The sequence below is a fragment of the Strigops habroptila genome, chromosome 1, assembly GCF_004027225.2.
Source record: "Strigops habroptila isolate Jane chromosome 1, bStrHab1.2.pri, whole genome shotgun sequence".
NCBI classification, from domain to species: Eukaryota; Metazoa; Chordata; class Aves; order Psittaciformes; family Psittacidae; genus Strigops; species Strigops habroptila.
The window spans coordinates 133,759,932-133,778,001 of NC_044277.2; the positions used below are offsets into that span (position 1 = coordinate 133,759,932).

An 18,070-nucleotide genomic window follows, 5' to 3' on the forward strand; every position below is an offset into this window, starting at 1 on the left:
ACTGTACCTTAATAAGCCTACTCAGCCTCCACACGAAGAAGATACTCTGCACCGGAGCTGTTCAGGAACACATGACCTAGATGTATTCTGCTGACTCAGGCAAGTACAGAGACACAGAATAGCTTTAAATAATTTACTCTCTGCTCCCATGCAGTTTGGTATTTTAAAAAAAGAGAAAACGTGTTTGAGAGATTCCTGAAGGAGGACAATGATGTAACTGTAAACTGAACAAAGATATAACACAATTATATCAAAACCTGTCAATTTATCTGCTCAGATCAGAGAGAGCCTGAAGCACTAACTGCACTTTATTTTCTCTGTGGTTTGCCGGCATTGCTGCTCTTACCTAAAGCTAACTGATTGCAGTTTATTTGTGTATGCAGGCTAATGTGAATACTCTTTAACATGCTTACAGAGTAATGCAAATATTTTCAGATTTTAAGTGTTTCCAATGACAATATATAAATAAAAAATGTAAACTGTTTCAGGTTTACAACACTACTGTAGGAAGTCTTGTGTGTATTGCCGTATCTGCCATTTTTTCTACCATTCAGGAAAACTTCTGACACATTTAAAAACAAACCAATACAATTAAAAGTTTCCCCCCAAAAGCTGCTGATTTATTTGAAAGACAAAGGGGGGGAGGGTGTGGAAAGCTGTTTTGATCATTAACCTGCACATCTTTCAAACCATTCAAATTTGACCTTTTATTTTTTTTGTAAGCAGTACCATTTCAGCACACACTTCTCACCGGACGCAGGCCTCCAGCATTAGCCCAAAGAAAGAATACCTTTTGGATAACGGTGATAGCGCATAAAGTGGTGATCATTTGTGAAGAACACACTTAAAAGTTTGCCTATAGATTATGAACAGATCACACAGATGCTAAACCTTGCAAAAAACAACTTCAAGAGAAGATGAGTGTTAAAGGTGTCCTCTACCAACACAATGTGGCGTGAATTGTCTACAGAACTGACATGACCTTTTAATTTAGGTAAGATTATATAAAAGAATAATCTGCCAGTAGAGTTGGAAGTGCATTAGGAAACAAACCAACCCCTTTTTACAAGCAGGGTTTTGACCAGTGAGAAAGGATAAGCTACTATAAACTGGAATGGCTTCAGCTGACAGAATACATGAGCAGAGGACACGTACCTGCAGACTTGCATATTGTACCACTGCCAATACACTTGTTTTGGTTAATGTCTTGCAGACAGACATGAAGACAAAGTCCCATTTCAATTACCACTCTTACCACTTGTGAGTCATCAAAGCATTTGTGATTAAACTGAAATGCAACATGTAGAGTGTTGCCCAAGCTTCAATACTAATGAAATCATGGAGTGTTTTGTTATGAATTATTCAGAGTATGTATATTTATTTTGCTGTGTTGGCGATGTCAACATAACTGCTTTCCAGCACCCTGAGAAGTCACATCTACCTTCAGGTAAGTCATCATTTAGTGCTCTAAACCTGTCTTCTGCTGCCTTGCCAGACCAGCCAAAATCTTGAATAACTTGCAGGCTTACTATAGATCTCAGTTCTCGAATGAAATATTTTCTTTATTCTAAACACAAGCTAAGTGGATTTATTTGAAATGCATATGGCAGCTGAAAGACATTAGACACCCAACAGCCTAGAGAGAAAGTTTAGAGTATTAAAGTACTAATTTTTATTACATGAAGTTGTAAGAAGGCTTAAAAAGATGGGAGGGAAGACTTCATCACTGAATTACTGAACGAATTGGAAGGTATGCAAGGCAGACTTTCCTCATACGCAGACCTTCCCTGTAGGGCAAACATACCTACAGACTAAAGCAGGCAGGGAAAAGAATTAAAAACTTGTATCTAACGTTCTACAAACTTCTGAAGTCCTCCTTGGAATAAAGCAGCCTCAATTGTACTTGTGAGAATTTTTTCTATTTTTATCCCTTAAATATACCAACAGTTACTAAACAAAAAACAAACTGTCATTTTGGTAACACTTTTAAAGTACAAAAGTATGAGTAAACTACACTGTAACCAGAGTTCACTTCAACATACAGTGTATTTCATACAGGGAGGTATATAACAGTTAAACACTGCAAGCCGAATGTTACAACCTTATACTGAAAACACAATTGTCGTAAGAGTTAGCGCCAAGACCTTAAATCACATTTCTAGAGAAGGAAGCTAGCCAGCAGTCTACTACAGTTTAACTCTACTCAGTTTGCTAGGTAGCAGTTTTTCCTAGAACCTCATTTGGTTCATTTTCAATATGGTAAGGATGGTGGTTTCTCAGATACACCCACAGCTTGTTCAGAAAACCACTGAACTTCATCTTCCATCACTTAACTAAAGCAGTGTTAGCAGCCACCTATCTAAGCAGGACATTTCTACTTGCCTACTTAACTTTCTTTTTTTCTTAGCTCAACTTCAGGTTGCCCTCATTCTCAGTTTCACACATTTGCCACTTCTTTGCCCTCTCACAAGCTACCATCCTGACTCAATACCAAATAAGCATTTTTCATCCACAAGAGGAGCAGAATACTCCTCCTTCACAGTACCTCTGATAAATCAGGCTAATTTACAAAACCACCTACTGTTAATCCCTACTCTTTCTTTACAGATTATTTACTCCTCCAACGAAAGGCAACCCTGAAAACCTTAGAAAACACTGGGAATAACTGTAAGTACATCTCAAAGAATACCCATTCACACAGTTCACTACAATAGTGCATGTTAGCATACAGGCCTGATTTTCTCCTACATGTTAGGGCAGACAAAGGTAAATCTACACACTGTATGCCAACAGGCCCTGCAGACCACGACACTCATGGATGGGTCACTGCAGCTTAAGAGGAACAGGGAGCAAACAGTCTATATACAAAACCATTCTACATATGAAAGCGGTAGAAACAAAGAGCTGTATGTTGTGCTATGCCACAATGTAATGCTGCTGCAGTTTCACATAGTTAACAGGCACCACACTTGGCTGACCTAGAATCGCTTTCCACAAAGGCTGCAAAACCAGCTCTGAGCAACAGCTACAAGGTAATACACTCCACTTGCCATCTTTTTATTTGATAAAAATGTACTGCAGCTGGGATGCAATATTATACGAGGCCATATTTTTTCCAGAGTCTTCTGGTCACTATGGCACTTAGCTTAGTTTGTGTTCTGACACTATGAAGAAGTTTTGTTTAACAAGTTCCTTGATTAAGATCGTCTCTCATTGTGATAAATCTCATTTAGAGGCTGCCAAGCCAAATTAATTCTATGAACAAATAACCATTACTGTCAGTGGTAAAACACAGGGGCACTGGGCAACATGTGGCTCCAACAGAAGTGAAACAACAGGTATGACAATTACGAGGGCTTTATAAACATGTGTGAACATGACCATACTCCTGAAATAAGGTGAACATGGAAGTGCTATGGCCTAGAACCACCTCAAAAAAACTAACCCACAGATCTCGACAGACACAAAAACCTAATCTTCCAGTTGAAAATACCAAGCTACAGAACATTTCATTTTAGAGTATTTTCCATTCCACAATATGAGGATCTTACAAATGCCAACGTGTATTAAGACAGGTCACAAAATCTAATTAGAACAGCTTGCACTATTAGTGTCAAAATTTGTCCTCAACCAGACTTCTGGAGCGGTTGACAAGCAAAAAAAATGTTATTCTTTAAGTCCGTACATACGGGTTGTGACATAATCTAATAAAAGCTTCATTTAGATGTCATTTTTCAGTTATAAAAAAAGAAATAGACAAATAGTTCTGTTATAGCAACAGACATGGAGGAAAATCGCAGTATCCCATCCTCCCCTGGTGAACACAGCTGCCAGAGACGGAAGCCACACTCCTAGGAGAATAGGAATGGGCATAAATTATTCAGTGTGTTTTGGAATCTTCCCCCCGCCAGCCTGACCCCGGAAAACTTAAATAGATGTGTATCCACAGCAAAGCACTCTGAGCTTAGCAAGTCAGAGACCAGACTGAAGACAGGAAGATTTTCATACTAACTTGCTCAAGACTTTTTTGTTTTTCTGGGTGGGTTTTTTCTCAGAATAACGTTACGTACTGCTTCTCCGAAAGCTGCAATTTGGTACTGAAATAATCTTTTATAAAGTTCAAGAATTTGACTGCTACAATAAAATAACTTCTAAGAAAAGTAGCTTCATCCTCCCATATCAAATAGGTGTCCTCTTTTCAATCCAACTAATTTTCTGTGTTTGCCAAAATATCCTGAAGACATTAAGCACAAAGTAGATATTAGTATTATGAAGTTACAAATTAGGTGAAAACTGGCTTGCCAACGGTAGCTTTCATAGTTGCTATGTCTTACTTATAACATTGTTTTGTTTTTTTTTAATATTAGGTTTTGAAGCTCTTCTAATAACTTATTGTTCAAGCAATTCCAAAGCTTATTTCTAAAACAGTAAAACTGGTTTTGCCAACAGCAGTTCGTTTCTCTGACCCTTCTTTCAATTGCAAAACAAAACAATAGGCTTATAATGAAAATGGAGCACTCGCTAGGAAGCAGTAGGCAATAAAAAAGGATTAGTGTGAGAAAACAGGGTCAAAAAAAGGGGTCTATCTTGACATTGAATTCATGCTTATTGAGCTGAACCAATATTTACTCTGCACACTTTTTTAATTGCTGCTAACTTAATGCCCTGCGACTTTATCTCAAGAAAAGCTAAAGATGCCCCTAACGTCATATACAAAACCCCCTTGGTTTTAATACAAGTTAGGTTAGCTGGGGTTTCTGAAATGTTAATTAAGATTTATTGTTAATGTTAATTAATAAAAATTTCTGAAGTAGCTATTCCTATGTGTAGAGCTACTCCTTTCCTGACAAGGCACCATTTAGGACATGTTAAGTGATGCACAAGTACAAACAGTTCTGTCCTTAATACACCACACAGAATTTTTGTTTTCTACACCAATATAGTCTCTTGCCTAAGAATTTAATAATACCCAGTCACCACCACATAGAGCAATACCAGACCAGTAAAAGATACTATACGGGAAGTCAGCTACCACCATTAGAGCTCCTCTTCCCAAGAAATCAAAACAACGCTCAAGTAGATAACAAGGAAGAAAAGTTCAGTAAGCCCAAGCAGTCAGCACTGACGACAGAAAAGCATTCACCTCATGTTACTATGCATAGAACTTAACTGTAAAATCTGTCTTGTGTTGACATGATTTGACTCACAAGCTGGCAAAACTTCAGCTTGATCAAGCCAAACCTTCACCTAAGAGCACAAATGCTGCATTCATTACTCAGCATAGCTATGCTAGCAAGTCTTCCAGCATGGATGGAACCAGGAACACCACACCTTGCTTTCATTCAGCTTAGTGAGGTGCTTGCACAAATATATCACAAAAACTCATCTTCCAAACATTTTCAAAGTTTGTCTTCAAGGGTTTTTTTGGCATAACTGTTGAGCTTTCTGAAGAACAGACGTAATCAAAGTGGTTATCGCCAATGCCGGCAATAATCAACATCATGTTTTCAAGACAGTGCAGGTCTTGAAAAGACCACAAAAACAAAGGTGGGAGGGTTAACACTGGGGTTTCATCTCAGACCTCCATAGCACTTTGGTCTGATCATATAGCCTATTTTTTCCCCTCTCACTTCTACAGTTTCTTCAAATTAAAGCTGGTCTGGAGCAGGTGCTTTAGGTACCAGAAATACACAGGGTGCCAAACTTGCTGGTAAGTTCTGAGTGCATTCTGGTGATTGACAGCATTTTCTTTAACATTTATATTGCAAAGAGATTTGAGCTGCTTTAGAAATCCAGAAGCACATTAAACCTTTTACAAAGACATTCTGTGTATTAAAGAATGACTTCACTATACTTTGGGCTTTTATAACACAGAAACCCAGCTGTGCTAATGCTTCTGAATTATTTCAGTAGTGTTTAAAGATCTGTTTTCATTGCTACCAGAAAGAATAAGTCACTTAACCTGCAAGAAACACGTACAATGAAAAACTGAGAGGCAATATCCGAACAAGGGTCCTCAGATTTGGATCAAGACATTAGGAGAGGAAGAATATATCGAATAGGCCACACATTATTTATTCTCAATTCTCCCACATTTTTAACAGGTTGACAGGAAAAAAGGTCAGTCAGAACTGTGAAAACTTTGTTCAGGGTTCAGTTCTTCATTTTGAGCTCCTGTTTTAGCTTTAAATTAAGCTGTGCCTGAGACAAGCTTGTATTTCCATTTACAAATCAAGCCTAGTGTCTTATGCACATAGAGACATGTGATCTCTGCATCCTGCAGAAAAGCAATGTTCCCAAAAACAGAAACGAAAAGCAAAATTCATTCAGCTGCAGGCAGAGAACAAAGACAGTAAACTGAAAGGCACAATAATAATATTGTTTCCATCTCAGGAAACATTGAAAGGTTATTTTTTTAATTGACAATTTGGACAGTTTTAATGCATGACTTATCAGGAGAGAGGAAGGTTGCATTTACCAAGAAACTAGAAAGCAGAGACTGTTCCTGAATATAAAGCACAAAACCATGCCTGTGTCCCTACAGTTTGGACATTTCATTATTAGACCTTAGTCAAACTGTTTGACACTTTCATTACCACCAACAGACGATGGCACTGATTTACCACTTGAAGGTGCCACTCTCAACTTTGACAGTCTCTGTCTCTCTAAGCTGTGTCTGAGAAGATACCTAAGAGGACTTATCAGCAGCTGAAACTTAGCAAGCCATGCTCAATATTTCTCTGTCCCATTCCCCCTCCTCCCCCATTAACTACTGAAAATTTCTGAAGAATTTGCTCAAAATGAGCAACATCTCAAATTTCTAGTCAGAGATTTGAGATGGCCCCTTTCCCCACTAAGTTTACTTTAATTTTTGAATTACAAGACATAGCAATTCCCTACACCAGCATAAATTCAAGTTGCGCTTCAAAGCTTCCCTAAGCAGTATATCCCCTTCAGTGATTTAACTGAGCAAATGCATAATAGGTCTGGAAGGAACTGAAAATATTTCTCTTGCTGCATGTGGGAAAATTTGGAATATTCCTGGCAACAGCTGCCAGATTTCTTAAGGCCATCTAACAAATTAGATATTGGCCATCAAATGAGCATGCTAAAACTCTTCAGCATTTAAAGTCCTAACAAATGGTAAGATTTCAGCCGTTATAAAAGTTTACAGTCTCTTGACCAACCAGTTCTATTTTAATACAGCCTTACCCAACCTTTCAAAGCAGGCATCTTTCAAAAAAAGACAGGATCTTATTTTTTGCCTCAAGAAATCTGAATTATGTTAATGAAAACAGTTCTATTTAAAAACAAATCAGGGTCAGTCACCCAGAAGACAACAGATTTCAGTCTCATTTCCATCACAGGCTGTGTATACAGGCAAAATTCATTATTTATACAGACTTTTCACTGAGTGGATGTCAATGCACTTAATTAAGTCTCCAAGCAGCCACAGAACTCTATTCCTTTTGTAGCTGCTATTCCAGCCTGCAGCCTAAGGTCATATCTGTAAAACTCTTCATTCCATAGCGAAGCACCTGTTTTCCTGCTTCTGCCACTGGTGCAGAGACCTCTGTTAGGAGCTACTGGCATCTAAAGCATCTTTGTACAACACACAACTTCATAATGAGAAGTCGCCAACTGCTGCGTAACACTTCGCCACATAGCTTTCCTCTTTGTAAAGAGCCAGCATAACCCAATTTTGTGCTTTAGTTAGGCCTTCATCACTGCACAGAAGAGACTGTCCACCTCCATGCACAGCTGGCTAATACACACTGACTGGTAGTCATTTCAAATTAGCAACATCATTATGCTAACAAAGGGTAAAATATAAAGCAAAGTACCTTGTTGGAAGTCTCAGTTTAGTTTAAAAGATAACTTAAACCAACAGCAAATGTTGCAATACTAGCAACAGAGTTTGCAAACGTTAGGATGTAATGAAACACATTGGCAGAAACCAGCCATTTGGGTACCTTAGAGAGAGGCAGTATAGACAGCAATTCTGTGCAATTTCTCAATCTGCTGAATTTACAGAAAGTCCAACATAGCACAGGGACAATGTCCAGCTTCACAACTCTTCAAGTCCATAATAAACACAGAAATTCTAACTGGAAGCTTCTAGCATAAACTAGCACACTTTCCCATATGCAAGCTGCATAAAACATCCATGGTTGACGACTTTTGAAGGAAAGGGTGGAGAGCAAAATTCAGTACCATCTACCAAAAAGGCCAAACTCGGCAATGGTAAATAAACAGAGCTTAAGCCATGCCCAACTTTACGAGGAAAAAAGTTGCAAATTTCCTAAAAAAAAAACCCCAAACAATTAACCATAAAAATCTCAAACTCTACGCATCAGAAATACTTTTCTGGGGAGGACCAAACCTACATCAATAAAGGATTTCCGTCCATCACATTTACCTCAGTGTAACACCTGTGTGTCTGGACTGTCATGTAAGCTCTGGGTTCTAAACTACTTGGGAAAGTTCACAGCACTATGAATGGCATAAGTCAATTTCAGCCCTGATTCATCTCAAATCAGTGAAAGTCCTGTATCCACAAAGGTCAATTTCCTAAATATTTAAAATTCAGGGTTCAAGATTTTCTGTTTGGCCGGAGGGTTTGGGAAGCATGTTAGAAACAAACCAACATGCTTAGAGGCACTTCAAATCCCTAATTCTAATTCTAAACAGCTTTTAGACCAGTATCTGAAACAGTAATAGGCCACAGCCAAATGAGTCAGATACTCCACTTCTCACAAGTTCACGTATTTATTCTACGCTACTGAGCAAATTTAACCTATATCTGTAGTTTGCATCACAGAATTTACCAGGTGCATTGCAGCACAACCACTTCTCTGGGATTATTAAAGTTTGACATCTTAAAGGTATGGATGGCTTTACCCTGTTTTAAGGACATTTTTCATATGGATAGATTTATACATACGTGCACTTGTAGAATCAGGCCCTAACAAAGCTGTCTCCTGGCTGAGATGCTGGTTTAATATGATTTTCCCCCCCTCTAATCATCATGACCAGAGATAATTTTTATTTTTTAAGGCAGGTTAATCATAGCCTCTAGCATTATTACAGTAGCAGAAATAGAGATCTCAGGTTTGCAGACTCCTGCAGGAAGGTATGTCTGCTCATCAGGCTGCTCCAGCGCATGAAACCATCACATACCTACCTAAGCATAACAGTACGCTCAGAAACGCACACGAAGGCATCTAGATTTCAAGGTGACTACATGAAAAGGCACCTTCAAAATAAAGAAGGGGGGACACAGCCCACGCCGGGTCTTTAAAGAGCAGAAGGGAAACCAGCAGCTAAGTAGACAGGGCAGCCAGGGAAGACGGACACCGGAGAGCCCGGCTCCAGACTGGAAGGCAAGGGACCGCCGGGCACGGCGCTTGCCGCTGCCAGCCCCACCACCGAGCCCTCCCCCGGCTCCGGACCGCCACCCGCACCCCCGGGGCCCGGCCCCCGCGGGGCAGCCATGTTACACAGTGCCCGCAGCCCCCGCCCAGGGCGGTGCGGGGCCTCCCGCCGCCGCCGCGGGAGCAGGTGCGCCGAGGGACACCGCCGCCGGGGGAAGGCGCCCGCACTGCACCGACACCGGCTCTGCGCCATCCCTCCCCGCCATCCCCGGCGGCATCCTCCCTCCCTGCCTCCCCGCCGCCGCCCGGCGCTGACGGGGCGAGCCCCGCGGGCAGGTCGCTGCCCGCAGACCCCGCATCCCCCCGGGCCGCTCAGTAAGGCACCGGCCCCGCCGCTCAGAGGAGGAAGGGGCCGGGTTGATGCCGCCCTGCCCCGCAGCGTTACCAGCACCGCTCCCGTACCTCAGCGCGCCTCTCGCTCCGCTCCGCTCCCCTCAGCCTGGCGGCGGCCCCTACCGGTAGGAGCAGGCGCAGCGCACGGCACCCTCCCCTCCCTGCGCGCGCAGCCGCCGCCGAACCGCTCCGCGCGGCGAGTCCCGGCTGGTGCCGCGGTGGTGGAGGAGGGGGTGGCCGCGGTGTGACCGGCCCCGTGTGGGGCAGCGTCGCTCGGGCCGCACAGCGCGGCCTCCGCCCGGGGTGCGCCGCGGGGAACGCTCCTGCCCTTACCCCGAGTCTTCCTCACGTCCCCCCCGCTTTGAGAGGCGGCGCCGGTCCTGGCTCCTGGCGGGAGCCTGCTGTCCTCGGGGCAAGAGGTGGTGGGCGCCGGTGCCCCGCTGGGTGGGTGGGTGGGTGGTTGTACCCTCCGTGCCAAGGGAAAGGCCGTCAAAGTGCTAAGAAGAGGCATCCGTGTCCTGCATGCATGGATAGGGAGTGGTGCGTCGCCCTTCAGCCCCTCAGGGAGCAAGGAGGGCACAAACACTCCCTTCACGTTATGTGTTGGAAGAGCAGGAGCTCGTTTATTCGGTTTTAGTCATATAATTGGGTGCGTGACATGTATCCCTCTGCCTCACACACAGGATAAGTCTAGGGAGTAAATAAAGCAGGCAATACAAAATGTGGCTGCTACCTCGTTAACCAGTCAAACCACTGAATAAGGAGTCTACCAAACTTGGCTGAGCTGTGAGGATGGCTTCGTGACTGGGGACGTTGCTGCTGGCCACCTGAGAAACATCACGGTAGGGTCCTGCCCCTCCAGCAGCTGAACCCCTGGGGACCTCTCAGCTCTTGGGGTGCAGCAGCACCAGCACCGCCAGGCCCGGAGCAAGGCAGCACTGACCGTCCCTCTGAGGCATCATGCAGAGCACAGCATCCCTCGGCTGTGGTGCATGGAGCAGGTGGCCTGTTCCATTTGCCAAATGGAGCTGTCCAGTGTGTTCAGCACACAACCTGTGCCTCCGTACACAGGTGAAAGTAACTTCACTGCTAGGTGTAACCATGCAGGTTTCCAGCTACCTGGTTAAACTGCTCTGGTTTAGGAAAACAAACATGGTTTGCTGGTGTGAGGCATCACCTTTGTGTTTCTATCTCTGTCTTCAAGGAGAGGAACCGAGGAACCTTGCTGCATGCTGCACCAATGCCTGCCTCAGACACAGTGTGAAGAAGACTGACAGGTATGTTTTGTGGGAAGACAGGAAGGTTGAAAGGAAGCTGGGGACAAGGTCACAAAGGCAAAGCTGTGAGGATGACAGCAGACAGAACAAAGAGCATCAAAAGCTAGAGCATTTCAGTGCCAGAGCAGGAAGGAGCAAGTGTGTTAGGTTGGTGCAGCAGTGTGGAACTTGGGGAAGGCACAGAAAATACAGAAATCTATAAAAGAGCGTTGTACCTAAGTGCAAGGGGTTTTACACTCAGCTGTCGCCTCATTTCACAGTTTTTAATGCTTTTTGCCAGCAGAACTAATTACCTGGAAGTACCCTGTCAGCATGTCCTCTGTAGCGCTGCACAACCGGGCTGGGTGGTCAGAGTTGGGTTCCTCAGGATGTTTGCTTTTCTTCCTATTTCTGTTCAGGAGCCTAACTCATTAACGTGGGCCAAGACAGACTAACATGTCTGCAGAAGCAGCTGCCACAAGAAGCACAGGACTGAGAGTCAGTCCAAATTTCAGTTAGTACTACACGTGATGCACTCCTACAAGGTAGGAATCAAGACACTTAAATATCACACTGCTTATTAGATCAGTAGACCTTGTTTAGTAATCTGGCAAAAGACAACCAAAAAGCCAGGCAGAATCTGAGTATGGGACCCTACATGAAAATAAAATTTAGAAGGAAAAATGCTGGAATCATATGCAGCAAAAAGACTTTCCTTTCAACACCACAAGGAGCAGTGGTTTGTGTGTATTCAGAAACTATGGACAAGCGTTGGATACTTGCTGTCAAACTTAATCACAGCGCAGAAGTTGTAACTTCATTATATAACCAAAAAAGAAAATAATTTGCTGTTCCCAGGCTAAATCTCAGTGAATGTGAAACATTGTGGCATCTGCACCTTTTGGGGGTGTATCAGTAACCTGAATAGGGACTAATTTACAAGCCATTACTTAGGCCCAATGCTTTTCATTTAAAAGCCAGGCTGATCATCAGCAACATGGGGCCCTTCACGCTCCAAGATCTTCCATTATGTGTTTTAAGCAAGAACTTTGTTTTCCTCTGCTATCAGTTTGCTGTCATCAGAATTACAGTTCAATGTGTGTTGCAACAGAAAAAAGGCTGGATATCTCCTGCTTAAACTACCTAACTGAAAGGTGATTTGAATCACTGAAAGGCTGAGGAGTTTATACCAATTTAATTGTAACAATTTCAGTTAAACATAAGAACCCAAATTCTTTGCTCTGGAGTTACATCAAGGATGAACTGTGTCATAGGCAGCTTGCTTCTTAGAATCAGAAAGATAGCCGATGAAAAGAGCAGGTGCTGTAACACAGCACTTACATTACCCATATTATGCTCACTTAGATGACTAAGTCTATTCTCTAGTTACACTGGAGATGATTATGGCTGAGTATAATCTACCGAAGAATTATTAGACACTCTACAGAATGATTACATACCAGCGACACAGAAATCTTTGAGGCTTCCTTTCTATGCAAGCTGTCATGAACTGCATAAAGCAGCAAGGATGAGTGGTTAGAGCATGGTCCTGGGAATGAAGAGAGCCTGGGGTGTATGTCGTTCTGCTGTAAGCTTGCTGCTTGGCTTTGAATAAATCTTGTAACCTCATAGCAATTAAATTACCTCATACATGAAATGGGGAGAGCATTTACTCACAGCTGCATCTATGAAATCTTTGAATGGAGATTGCTGTGTAAACAGAAAATACAGAAGTATAACAATTAGGACAAAGCCGCAATGCTTTTTTATTGATTATTTGTTCTTCATCTTTAATAACATAGCAGCAGAATTTATGGATATTAAAAAGTGATTTATTTCTTCTGTAAAAAATGAGTTTCCAATGGGATGCAACATCAAAGAAGGAGCGCAGAGAGGAAACATCTTTAGAAAAGAGAGTTTCAGAGAACCTTCATTCCATGTTTTATCTGTGAAAGGAAGAGACCAGAAGGCGAACAGAGCAACATACAGCTTAAGTTACAGTTTATTTTTGTTCTTCTTTAAGCACCTTCTTAGTTTGAGATCAAAGCCTATTCAGCAGAACTAGTACCCAAAAATCCTCAAGACACTGCAGCGCTAATCTTTGATTCATCATTTCCAAAATACTTTTGTCTGCAAGTTCAAGACAGCAGCCATGCAGGCATACAGCTGATGGAACTGGTTTTCTTAGCAGTTTTTAGAATGAAAGAAGTTGGCTTAATGCAGATGGAAAAAGACCATCTAAGAGTTGAAAATATATTCTAAAAATTTACTGTGATAGATTCTGGTGAAAGGATAGCGATTCCAAGAAAGCCCTTGTTGATATTCCTTTTTGCTGTTCCAAGCCACTATCTTAGTCTTGTTCTCTCCAGTGGAGCACTGATTTGGAGTATGAAAAAAAAAATCAGATGAACTGATTTTTAGGGGTTGTACAGAACAAGTGAAACTTCTTGCTGCTAAGTCAGAATTCTAATCTTACACCCATAAAGGCATCTCCCTAAACTTAAATGATTCTTCTCACAGTGAGTGATAAGAACAAAAAAACTTCTTACATAGAGTTAGCGACACTGAAAAACCCTACCTAGATAATAGTTACACCATAGGCCAGTAAATTCAACTGATGTCATAAAACAATTTTAAAGAACAAAAAGTATCAATGGTAGTTGGGTGTTCCAGGTTTCTTATGTAGTCATATTTATATGCTCCAGTCTGGAGCAGAGAGTTGAGAGTTCTTTTCCCACGCTAAAGGTGGCTTCAGCCATAACAAAGAAAGAGGGTGGCAGGTGCAATATTCTGATGCGAAGTAAAGATGTCACCTGCCGGGCTCAGTGAATGTTCAAAATGGAAATGATAGGAGAAATCCTGGCTGCAGCCCCTTTATCCAATTACGCCACTGAAGATTAATCTATGGAAACGGCTGCAGCTGTACGTAAGATGTCATCGTAGGCACAACGGCAGGCTTAGGTGCTGAGCTTTTACTCGTGAATCACAGAAGGTGATTAGATTCTTCATTGCACGAGTAACACGACAGAACACAACTACTTTGTCTGTGTCACAGGGACAGAAGATGGCGTGCTGCAAGGAATCAGAGACTAGAAACCTATCAGGAACAGCACTGCACCACAAAACTAAGCTGCTCCATTGCCCATCCAAAAAGGTTGCTGCTTTTTGGAGTAATGATTTATCAAAAAACTATCAGTCTCTTGATTTGTTTTCATAATTTTTGTATTTTTCCTTGTTTTAATTTACAGTAACTGGTGACCCCATACTTATTTTCATAACTCTAAAAGGTATCACAAGGGACATTTTTTATTATTGGCTTATAAAATCCATGAGCCTGGAGCTTTTTTAGTGTGTTAGAGCAGAACCTGTAACAATAAGGCTAAAACACTTGACAATAGCTTAAGACTCACAAACAGCCGAGGCGGGTGGAAAAAGGAAACCTGTCATCCTGAGAAGATAAGCCAGCAGTGACAACAAAGCAGCAGAAAATAGAGACAACAGCATTGCTTTCTTATGCAATGACCCTGTTTAATCTTCATGTATGCTTCCATTGTTACAATGCTGCCTGTACAGAAATGCTGTAGCAGACCGATGAACTGGAAAAGGCGTCTCACTTCCCTCTGCAAGAAATGTGCTGCAGTAACTCTGTGCTATATAGTTACCCCTTATTAAGATTATATTAAAATTCAATCATAGTTTTTCTCAGCTTAGCGTTATTCATAAAATTGCAACAGCTTGAACATCAATACGTAAGACAAAAACCAGTTCTGGTGTTATGCAGGTGATACAGGAGTTCACTGAAGTGACTGCATACCTGAAGCAGCTTTGTATTTTGTATTAGTATGTCGGGTCTGAATAATCTATGTGTAAATTGCTGTAAATTCAATCACAGCACTTTGGGAAAAGATTGGACAGTAATTCAAGGGACAGAAAATTCCACTACGTGATTTATCAGCCATCTGGTGCAGTTCAAACAGCACTCATTCAGGGGAGGTTACAGTCTTCTGATTAGTTACCACAGCAACAGGTCTGCTGAGTACACTTAAAAAGTTATGCATGTGTCAGCATCAGCAACCTTTTTTTCCCCTCCCATACACAATACACTGGGGGCTGTGAGCAGTGGCATGCTTTAAGGAGCTCACCTCAATGATTAAATTGTTTTCCTTACTCATGGAAGTGGTAGATATCTGCAGGTGGGAAGCAACCTCTGATAACATACTTCAAACTTGCGAAACAAAGAGGTTCTTTTCACTCCTGTACTTCCAAAGGACAGGAAAAATATATTTTTTTTAAATGTCCACAACTGAGTATCTCAGTCATAAAAGATCTCACATTTACATAAATGGCCTTGTCCACAGTGTACAACTGGAAAATAGTAGTTGATGGATGGGGAAAAATAAAGCTCAGACTGTCTTGTATGTTTCATGCTGTTTGTGTGTTATTCATTATGTACATATTTTAATAAAGAGAATAACTTACCCAGGAGTTTTTAAACTTCCTTTTATTAGATGTGGATGTCAGCCAAGAAAAACTGGATGGTACAGAGAGCTATTGCCCTGCCTATTTCCTCTGCTATTTCCCCCAGTACAAGGGCCCCAAGCCTGCTCTTGGCTTTACCCCCAGGCAGTGGTGTGGCAGGGCAGACCTGGCACCGACATATCCCTGTGCTGCCCTCGCACGGCTGCCTGCTCAAGCAGCAAGGCGTGAAGGCTCAAAGCCATCAAAGGTCTGGCAGATCATATTAATTGGTGCTCCAGATCCCACCTCACCAGCCCACCCTCACACAGCTTCACCACTGCATAAAGGGCTGGTTGTGGCCAAAAGGTTGTTTCCAAAGTTGTTTCCAAAGGATGCTATGGCTCAGGTTAGCAATAACAGGATGTGGTGCCAAATGAATAGGAGCTGTTTCTGTGCCATACGTGCTCCCATTGCAGTTTGTGCTCGTTTGCCAGCTGCAAGATGAGCACCACATGTCTGGGAGCTTTGCTTCAGATTGAGTTCTGCAGAGGCAGAGCACTGAATTATTTCAGAGTGCAAGCCTACATCGCAATGCCCATGTGACCATGTTAAGCCCAGCTTTTAACCCAACTAATTATAGTGACACTAGCAATGAGGACATGATGGCATATAAGGGCCAAAAATACTGTTTGCAAATGTAAATTCTTACCTTCTGTTAAAAGGAAGGAACATCGCCAATCTTACCTCTCTAAGTATAGTGGTCAGCATTGCTAAGAGTAAAATCCAGCAGGTAGTAATTTTCTTTAAGCTCCAATTAGTCCGTTAGCTATAGCCCTATAGGTTCCTTACCCAGAGATGGACACAGGGTCACCAAAAACGTTCTGCATTGTATTTATGGAATGAAAACCTGTTCTCTAAAGACATATCCCAGGAGATTAAAGACACCAGAGCTGAGCTGTGCTATTTACTTCCAGAGAGAAAGCAGGGCAAGCACGCAAAAGAAATTGGTATTACCTAGTTCACTATTCGGGGAAAGAGGCAGAAGAGGAAACATCAGCTGCTTTAAAGAAATCTCAATGCTGTAACATGTAAGAGAACAGGATTGATTTAATGCTTTCAGTCTGACTCCCAGATGAGGAATCAACTATCCTGCATCATTTAATCTTCTTAAGCAGGGCATGACACAAACTAGAAATTAGAAGCATTGTATCTAACATGAAGAGCAGCTCTTAATGGTAGTTAGCATCAGCCTCAGATTTTTTAGAGGGAAACATAACTGGGAATTGGGAAGCTCTGAAGAGCTGGCTACACTAGCTTTCCACAGTCAGCTCTTCAGATTTTAAAAGTGGGTTTGTTCATTGTTTACCTAATGGAGACGCAGAGTGGAAAGGAAAAAGGGGGAAAGGAGAAAAGGGGAAAATAGGGAAAGGAGGAGAAGGAAAAAAGGGGAGAGGGGGAAAGGAGGAAAAGGGAAAGAATGGGAAAGAAAAATACTATCCCTGTGGACAACTTCCAACCATCCATCAGGAATTTTGCCTTCAGAAACCTTGCACATTACTTATACCTGACGAGTTTCAAACTATCCCCTATCTTTATGGCAAATTTCTCACCTAAATCAATCTCCTACTTTTTTTACATCATTGACGACGACAGAAATACCACACGGCTCCTAAGCAGGTGCAACCCCTAGCTAAACCAGCCTGCTTTTGGAACAGAACCTCCTAGAATGAAGAAGTGTGGTACAGGCGGAGGTTCCATCTGAATCCCCTCCAGGCTGGGAGTGCTAATAATGAAGGTCCTTGCCCCTGTACATACAAATAGATAAGTTTCCTACTGAGCTTTTCAATTAACATTTCTTGTGTGAAACTGTTGACACAATTAAGCAGGAGCATGAAAACAGAAGCAGGATAGCTAAAGAAAGATCCTTTTATCAAATAATTGTTTTTCCTATGTACCAGAAGAAAACTAGGGCACAGAATGTAAACATTAGATTAACTTTCAGGAGAGGCTAAAATTATCCAGGATTATACAAATATATGCAGTTTTTGTTTGTTTTGGTGTTGGTTTGTGGGTTTTGTTTTGGTTTTTTTTCCTGGTACTAAAACCAATTCAGTGTTAAAGACAAATGAAGGTGTTTGGGGTAGAGGGGTTTGGCTTTTTTGTCATGTGTTTTTGCAAAAGCTCTATGACAAGGCAGATGTATTTTTAAGAAGCAAACTCAACATACCTGTTCTGAATATTCTTTAATGGACCTTGGATGTATGAATTTAAGCTTTGACCTAGGAGTAAAAATCCATATAGGATCTGGCTGAAGCAGTGATTTCTAATCAAAGTCAGCTCAGGAACTAGTCTCATTATTTGCAGTACCTGCATTAGTGGCTGCCCGTGTTCTTTCTTCCAAGTAAGCAGGTGCCAGAGGATCTAGGAAACAAAATCTTTTGTATTTCTCACATTGCTTTGTGAGAAATACAGAAACTCTCTCTCACTACTCTCTCGCACGATATTTCCCCTAATTTTGCTCCTTTTCCATTTCCTTTGGAATGCCCCAATGAGCTCTCCCCATCCTGCTGATACTCACCTGCCATCTGA

General features: G+C 42.0%; 1 protein-coding gene across 4 annotated transcripts in view; it reads right to left on the reverse strand.

The window, feature by feature from the left end:
• The window catches only part of SCRN1 (secernin 1), a 40,675-nt gene extending 30,745 nt beyond the window's left edge, over positions 1–9,930 (reverse strand). For 2 of the 4 annotated variants that reach the window (XM_030483024.1, XM_030481267.1), the window contains exon 1: positions 8–9,429. The gene's annotated coding sequence lies outside the window, so the exon portion shown is untranslated. Of the gene's footprint in view, positions 1–7; positions 9,430–9,836 lie in introns of those variants that run through there. The other 2 variants (XM_030483864.1, XM_030480429.1) reach the window with 2 other exon arrangements.
• Positions 9,931–18,070: the final 8,140 nt, after the last annotated feature.